The 9,205-nt window shown below is 38.3% G+C and overlaps 1 pseudogene; it reads right to left on the reverse strand.

Moving 5' to 3' along the window:
- Positions 1–3,019: 3,019 nt before the first annotated feature.
- On the reverse strand, positions 3,020–4,551 carry LOC114626037 (annotated as a pseudogene).
- Positions 4,552–9,205: the final 4,654 nt, after the last annotated feature.

The raw sequence follows: 9,205 nt of genomic DNA on the forward strand, positions 1-9,205 counted from the left end.
CTTTACATAAATTATTTTTGCCTTTATATTCAAATGTGATTTCTTTATTTACCTGGTATATTCAGACTATTTTCACTTAAAATTATTATCAATATGGTTATATTAGTGTCTATCATGCTTATAGCTGTTCTCCATTTATTGTCTTGGTTATTTCTTTTTTAATTTCTTTCTTCCACTTTTTAAAAAGTGATTTAGACATTGTTTTATTTATATCCCAAATATTGAGCTCCTTTATGATCTCCAATCTAAGAGTTCTTTACTACATTCCCCCCAACCCTTTACCTCTGAAAGAATTTTTCCCCACCCACAAGAATTTCCTGCACGTCACTCCTCAGCATTCCTGTTTCAGGGGAAATCAAGTCTCTACAGGATGAGGCACATCATTTCCCAGAGGCCAGACCAGGCAGTCCTCTGGTACATATGTGTCTGGGGCCACAGAGAAACACATGTATGCTCTCTCTGGTTGGTGTCTTAGTCTCTGGGAGCTCTGAGGGGTCCAGATCAGTTGATGCTGTTGTTCTTCCTATGGGGTTGCATCCCCTTCAGCTTATTCAATCCTTCCCCTAACTCTTTAATTGTTGTCCTCAACCTCAGTCCAATGGTGGGCCTAAAGTATGTGCATCTGGCTGAGTTAGTTGCTGGTAGAGGCTCTCAGATGACTGCCATGCTAGAGTCCTGTCTACAAGCACAACATGGCATCAGTAATAGTGTCAGGGTTTGGTATAAACCCATAGGATGGATCCCAAGTTGGGCAGCTCACTGGATGGCCTTACCTCCAGTCTCTGCTTCATTTTTATCTGTGCACTCCCTTTAGACTCAAACAATTCTGGTTTAAAAATTCTGAAGATGGGTGGGTGGCCCAGTCTCTACACTGGGGGCCCTGTCTATTTACTGCAATTGTTTGTTCAGGTTCCAGGCCTCCACTGTTGGGAATTTCAGCTAAGGTTGTCACCATTGAGTCCTGAGAGCCTCTCACATCATAGGACTCTGGAACTTCCTGGAGGATAACCCATACCCAACAGCTGCATACTTCTCTCCATTCTCCAGGCACACTCAGCTTCTCTCCTGCAACACTTTTCCCCTTTTCCTCTCACCAGAATCCCTCCCTCCCTCTCTCTGCCTCCAGTGATTATTTTTTTCCACCTTCGAAGTGGGATTTAAGCATCATCCTCACTTGGCCCTTCCTAGTTAAACTTCATAAGTTCTGTGAATTGTATTATGGGTGTTCTGAACTTTTTGTCTACTATCCACTTATTAGTAAGTGCATATAATGCATGTCTTTTGGGTCTGGCTTACAGATCTCAGGATGATATTTTCTAGTTCCATCCATTTGCCTGCAAAATTCATGGGGCCCTTGTCTTTAATAGCTGGATAGTACTCCATTGTATAAATGAAACACATTTTCTGTATCCATTCTTTGATTGAGGGACATCTGGGAAAAAGGCTGCAATGGAGATAGTTGAGCACATGTCCTTGTGCTATGGCAAAGTATCTTTTCGATATATGTCCAGGAGTAGTACATCTGGGCCTTCAGGTACATTGATTTCCAATATTCTGAGAAATTCCCAGGATGATTTTCAGACTGGTTGTACCAGTTTGCAATTGAACCAGCAACGTAGGAGTAGTCCTCTTCCTCCACACCCTCATCAGCATGTGCTATCACTTGAGCTCTTCTTCTAAACCATTCCGATTGGTATAACGTGAAATCTCAGGGTCATTTTCATTTGCACTTCCCTGATGACTAAGGATTTTGATCAATTCCTAAGTGCTTCTCAGCTATTCAAGATCTCTCTGTTGAGAACTCTGTTTAGCTCTGTCCCCATTTTTTAATTGGGTTATATGGTTTTTTGGATACCTCAACATAAAACCAAATACACTGAATCTAAAAGAAGAGAAAGTGAGATATAACCTCAAATAGATTTGCACAGGGGAAATTTTCTAAACAAAAAACCAATAACTAAGTCTCTAAGATCAACAATTGAAAAATGGGACTTCATGAAACTGAAAAACTTCTGTAAGCCAAGGACACTGTCAATAAGACATAACAGCAACCTACAGATTGGGAAAAGATATTCACTAACCCTATATCCAACAGAGAGCTAATATGTAAAATATATAAAGATCTCCAGAAAAATAACTTTGTCTAACTGAATATAAATGTGTCAGCTAAAGATATTCCCAAATATTTTATAGTCATAGGTTGCCTTCAGCATGAGTTCACTAGGTTCTCAATGACTACTGTGACATGCAAAGGCTTTAAAAGATGGATTATATACTAAATATTTTACTTTTGTATGAAGATACCATGAAGTGCAAAATATTACACCCCCTGATTACAATTATATTTTCCTTTGTAGTATCACTTTTTATCATGATTGTTCACACTACTGCTATATGCAAATGATTTACCAATTATATATTCATGAGATTCCTATCCACTATATATTCCTTGATGTATTTATGAATAACTGTGTTGTGAAAAGGCTTTATCACATTGATTATATTTGTAGGGGTACTCTCCAATGTGTATTATTTTCTTATGTATTCAAAAATTTTTGTGATATGCAAATCTTGGGAACAAACAAATTAAACATGTCCTAAGAATTGCCTTTTTGTTATCAGCTTCAATTTAATCATAAAATGAGACTAAGTTCAAATTACCATTCCCATGAGTAGATGGACACTTCCAATAGTGGACTACCTTCAATTATGTATCCTTTGTCTATAAAAGCATAATGACTGTCTCTAACAATTTCTTTTTAAGAATAAAAGATGAATATCTTTTATTCATCAAAACATAATGCCTGTTCCTAACCATAAAAAATGGATATGATTGATAAGACTGTAACACCCATATTCTATATCAGTTGACATAGTAAATTACAAAAGGAAAGCCCTTACCTCTAAATCCTGATTGGTGGGAAAATGTAGCTGTAACTTGGTACAGATATTTCTGGTTTTCAAACATAAAAGCTCTACAGCACTCTGGCTCACTGTGGGCAGGTGAGTGTGAGGATTGTCACAGTTCAGCTTTCAAGTATGTTCTCTGGCCCTGATCCATCAGCACCAGCTTCAATACAATAAATTCTAGTCAATTACATTACATGAGTTTGAGTTGTGTGGATCTCAGAGGACCCCATAATACAAATGCTTTACTACATTGCTTACAGTCATAGACTTTCTCTACAGTGTGACTACTTTCATGATGATTTCTATAAATCTGCAAAAACTTCACCATATTGAATACATTCATAGGATTTCTCTCTCATGATTATGAAGACTTCTGAAATCTGAAAAGTCTTTCCCATACTAAATACATTCAAAGTTTTTCTCCACTATGGATTCTTCCATGATGATGAAGACCACAGAAATGTGTAAAGGCTTCAGAGCTTGCATTCATATTTCTCTCCAGTAGATGTTCTTTCATGTATTCAAAGATGACCATGATATGCAAGGACTTTACCACATTGGTTACATTCAAATTGCTTCTCTCCAGTATGTGTTGTTTTATGTATTTGGGAACTACACTGATTTGAAAAGGCTTTAACACACTGATTATATTCAAAGGGTTTCTCTCCTATATGTGTTATGTGTTCGTTTATGCCACCGGAGATTAGTTACACATGAAAAGGCTTCATCACACTGATTACATTCATAGGGTTTCTTTCCAGTATGTGTTCTATTATGCACTTGGAGACTCCCATAATATGCAAAGGCTTTGCCACAGTGCTTACATTCATAAGGTTTCTCTCCAATGTGTACCCTTTTATGTTGTAGGAGATGACTGTTTCATTCAAAGGTTTTACCACATTGGTTACATTCAAAGGGTTTCTCTCCAGTATGTGTTCTTTTATGTATAGGAAGATGACTGTGAGTTATAAAGGCTTTACCACATTCATTACATCCATAGGGTTTTTCTCCAGTATGTGTTTTTTGATGATATAGGAGACTATCTTGACATGAAAAAGCTTTATCACATTGATTACATTCATAGGGTTTCTCTCCTGTATGTGTTCTTGTATGTACTAGGAGATTGCTTTGATATGAAAAAGATTTATCACATTGATTACATTCATAAGGTTTCTCTCCTGTATGAATGCCTTTATGCATTTGAAGAGAACTGTGATGTGCAAAGTCTTTACCACATTGATTACATTTATGGGGCTTCTCACTAGTATGTACTCTTTTATGACTTAGGAAATGACCATTTCTTGCAAAGGCTTTACCACATTGGTTACATTCAAAGGCTTTCTCTCAAGTACTTGTTCTTTTATATATACGACGATAACTGTGAGGTACAAAGGCTTTACCACATTGAATAAACTGAGAGGGCTGCTCTTCAGTATGACTTCTTTTATACCTCCCATTTCTTCTAGAAATTTGAAAATGTTCTTCAATATTATGGTCTTCCCAAACATAGCCTATAGCAGCAAGATTCCTATAGGTCTCCAGCATCACTTCTTTGCAGAGACTCTTCTGAGAAGGATCCAGCAAAGCCCACTCTTCCTGAGTGAAGTTCACATGCACATCATCATAGGCCATTCTACCCATGTCTGGAGTTTTGAGCTTTTCTGAGATCCCTCACAGCACCCGGCAGAGGTGTATGTCTCTTCTACTTTTTCTTGACTTGACTAGTTTAAATTGTAGATTTTGTAATTCTATTTTATGTCCTTTCCTAGCATAAATTAATTATAGCTTAAAACAGTTTGTAATAGTTATACTGGAATTTGGAATGTGTAAATCTATTTTCAATCACATGTATCTATTTAATCATAAGTGCCATTATATTATTTCTAATTCTTTCATCCTTTATAAAATTTGTCATTAATTTCATGTGTGTAGAAAGTATAATAATTAAATTCAATATCACTAGCATTGTGATGAACAATTATATATTCACTCAACTTACAAAAGCAAAAGAAAACATGTTTTATTTTCATTTTCATCTTCACTAATGTTCTTCATTCCTTAGTTTAGACCTAGGTTTCTCACTGACTATTTTCATTTCTCATTGAAAATTTCCTTCAATATTTCTTGCAAAATAAATATACTGGCCAAAGACTGTTTATCTGAAGAAGCATTTATTTCTCCTTCTCCTTTTAGAGTTAGGTGTCCTGAGTACAGCATTCTAGACTGCTGGGTTTTGAGTAGTTTCTGGAGAAGTCTTCTGTGCTTCCTCTGTAAGAAGGTGTTTTCCCTTTTGTTTCCCCACCTGTTCTTTGTTTTTCTGCTGGTTCAATATGACAGGGCTACATGCACAGGTTTATCTTTGTTTTGTTTTGTGAGACAGGGTTTCTTTAGGTAGTCCTACCTGTCCTGGAACTCACTATGTAGACCAGGTTTGGCTTTGAACTCACAGATATTAGCTGCCTGTCTTCCTAGAATGTACACTTTTTTATTACAATTTTTTTTTGAGACAGGGTTTCTCTGTATAGCCCTGGCTGTCCTGGAACTCACTCTGTAGACCAGGCTGGCCTTGAACTCAGAAATCCCCCTGCCTCTGCCTCCCAAGTGCTGGGATTAAAGGTGTGCACCACCACTGCCCGGCCTTTATTACAATTTTTAATATTTATTCTGGTTGGTATCCTCTGAGCTTCCAGAATCTGTTGTGGAAGATTCTCATCTGTCACCCTTGAAATAGTTTGTTCCTTTGACATTATCATCATCCACAAGCTCTAACTTTTGTGGTAAAATGTATGTGTATTTTGTTACATTTTAAAAATTCTTCTTTCCCTTTGTGAGGAAAGTGTTAGTGAACCACAAAAGACCAGTCAGGAGCCAATCTGATACAATCACATAAGGACCTTTATAAGCGCAGCCCACCACCAACCTGTAGTTTTTTAATATATATATATAATGTGGAGAAGAGCCTTGAACACTTATGGGGGCAAGGTTTTATAGAAAGTGACAAGCAAGTGGTGTTTCTAACCTGACAAGCATGTAATTGGACTGCTATTGTGGTCATTAGCATAATTGGCTGGGAATCAAACCATAAACTTAACTTCTGTTTCCCTCTGTATTGGTGGTTATTAGATAGGGGCCGCCTTGTAGCCTGGGGATACAGATTTGGTGTGTGTGTGTGTGTGTGTGTGTGTGTGTGTGTGTGTGTATGCGCGTGCTCTCCCTCTCTCTCTCTCTCTCTCTCTCTCTCTCTCTCTCTTTTTTTCTCTCAGGAGGGGGGGTAACCTGGAAATGCTGGATTTGTTGGGGAAGATTAACCTGGAGATGCAGGTCTTGTTGAGATTAGCCTAAAAACTGGATCTTGGCTCCCATTTTGTTGAGGGCAGGGTAACATGGAAACTAATGCTAGGTACCAGCATGTTGGTTTATCTGAGTTCAAACTTAGGACAAGTTCCTTAAAATAGAGTCTGAACTTAAAAAACTTGGTCTCTCATTTGCACCTAAATTTTGGAGGAATCAGAAAGAAGAGAGAGATAACAAGTCTAAAATCTAGTGTTGCAAATAATATTTAAATACTGAGAATAATCCTCTGGCTTGATGATTTGTTCTCTAGATCCACTGAGCCAAAGGGTATTTTGCTTCCTGTTCCTGTGGTTCATATTTCTCATTTTCGAATCTTGCCACTGCATATTTCTAGCTGGCCTGGAAATCCCCATATTGATAAATCTGCCCTCAAACTCACAGTGATCCCCTGCCTTAGCTACTAGGCTATGTGGATTACACAGGTGTGCTAGCTGGACCCACTCTTGTGGTATATCTGTGTTTGAACCTTGTATTCCAAAGGCTGAAATCACATTCTGGTAGTTCTATTGGTCTGGGGTTTAGTTGGGTTGTACATTTCAAAAATGCACTCTCTTAGATAGGTGCATGCTTGCTGGGTTGTATACTCTGAGACTGTGATGTGGACTTGGCAGTGTGGAATTTTTAAAATGCAGTTTTCTGTGCACTTAATCAACAGTCTCAGCCCCTGCTCAGGTCAGTGGTTAATCTACTTGTTAGATGAAATTGTTAGATGAAATTGTTTGTCACGTTCTTTTTAGGACAGGTATTCATTCCTTTCAATATGGCTATGCCTTGTTTTTCCAAATCTTTAACTTCTGTTACCTTATTCCATCTTTGAGTCATATATATGACTATATGTGTACAAGAACTAAATGGTTCCTTAAACATTTTGCATTTATAGATTTTTACTGAGCCCACAAGTTCGACCTGGCACAAGCAGTAGGACATTCCCACATTCTTTACCACTTTATAACAAAGAAAACTTTTTAATCTTTTTAAAACTTTTAAAGTTTCCAATAATATATTCTTCATGTCTTGTCTTTATTATCCTATCAACATTCTATTTGTGATACTTAAGGATCCCTCAAGATTGACACTTCAGTTCCCCACCCTCTTTTGGGCCCTCACAGAATTCAAGGACTGTAGGTCTTGTCTAACATTCACTTCAGAAATTCTTTCTGCCTCGCTGTTACCCAGCCCCAAAGCCACTTCTACAAATTTTAGATATGTGTTATAGCAGCAGTCTGTATCTTGGTGTACCAATTTTCCACTTTAGTTTCCTTGGGCTACTGTAATAAAATAACCTAAGCTAAATGTCTCAAAGTAAAAGAAACTGGCTTCTCATAACTGTGGAGGTTTGAAAGTTCAAGATCAAAGGTCAGAGAAATTGAATTCTCACCAAGTCATGCTTCCTAGACACCATGTTTTTATTAAACATTACAATATAAATGGAAATCAGACTTCTCTGGGAACTAGATGATTACATGGGAAATAATCTTGTTATGAGAACCGTATTCTCACAACCCTGTGACCTCTGAAGTTTACGTACCATCACATTAGGGAATACATTTTAATGAAGATTCTCTTCAGATTATAATTAAGTTGTAGCTTCATAATGATACCACAATTGAACCATATGTAAATTCATTTAATACTTCTAATATAATGACTACCATAGCTTTTCAACTAGTACATTGTAGAGAAAGGATTGTTGATTGTATGGCTAGTTGAGAGCAATGGTTCACTTATGTTACACAGAAAACACTGTAACAGGAAAATATCCAAATCCAAAACTCAAAGTACATATATATATATATATATATACATATATATATATATATATTTGAAAAATTAAGCCAAAGACTATAAGTCAGGATTATCTGTATTTGATGACTGAGGGGTATATTAGTTACTTTTATTTATTTTTATTTTTATTTGTTTCCTTTTTTGTTTAGATTTTATTTATATATTTTATTTATTTATTTATTTATTTATTTACACTCCAGATTTTATTCCCCCCACCTCGCTGTCCACCCTCCGACTGTTCCACATCCCATACCTCCAACCTACCTCCCTATCTCTACAAGGCTGTTCCCAACCCACCCACCCCACCTGACCTCTAAACTCCCTAAACGTCCAGTCTTTTGAGTGTTAGGTGCATCATCTCTGATTGAACACAGACCCAGCAGTCCTCTGGGGGCCTCATATCAGCTGGTATATGGTGCCTTTTTGGTGGTCCAGTGTTTGAGAGATCTTGAGGGGTCCAGATTAATTGAGAGTGTTGGTCCTCCTATAGGGTCGCCCTCCTCCTAGGCTTCTTTCAGCCTTTCCCTAATTCTGCCACAGTGGTCAGCAGCTTCTGTCCATTGGTTGGATGCAAATAATCTGTATCTGATTCTTTCAGCTGCTTGTTGGGTCTTCTGGAGGACAGTTATGTTGGGTCCCTTTTTGTGAGCGCTCTATAGCTTCAGTAATAGTGTCAGGCCTTGGGTCCTCCCCTTAAGCTGGATCCCACTTTGTGCCTGTCACTGGACGTTCTTTTTCTCAGGTTCCTCTCCATTTCCATCCCTGTAGTTCTTCCAAACAGGAACAATTATGGGCCAGAGTTTTGACTGAGGGATGGCAACACCCTCCCTCATTTCTGTCTTCCTGCTGGAGGTGGGCTCTATAAATTCCCTCTCCCTACTGTCCTACATTTTATCTAAGGTCCCTCCCTTTGAGCTCTGAGAGTCTCTCATCTCCCAGGTCTCTGGTACATTCTGGAGGGTTCCCCCAACCTCCTACCTCCTTAGGTTTCCTGTTTCCATTCTTTCTGCTGGTCCCCAGGGCTTCAGTCTTTTTCCCTCACCCAATACCAGATCAGGCCCTATCTCCCCCACTCCCCACATCTCTGTCCACTTTCCCGCCCAGGTCCCTCCCTCCTTCCCTTCCTCCCTCCCTCCCTCCCTCCCTCCCTCCCTCC

Source organism: Grammomys surdaster, unplaced genomic scaffold (genome assembly GCF_004785775.1).
Source record: "Grammomys surdaster isolate TR1022 unplaced genomic scaffold, NIH_TR_1.0 226, whole genome shotgun sequence".
Lineage (NCBI taxonomy): Eukaryota > Metazoa > Chordata > Mammalia > Rodentia > Muridae > Grammomys > Grammomys surdaster.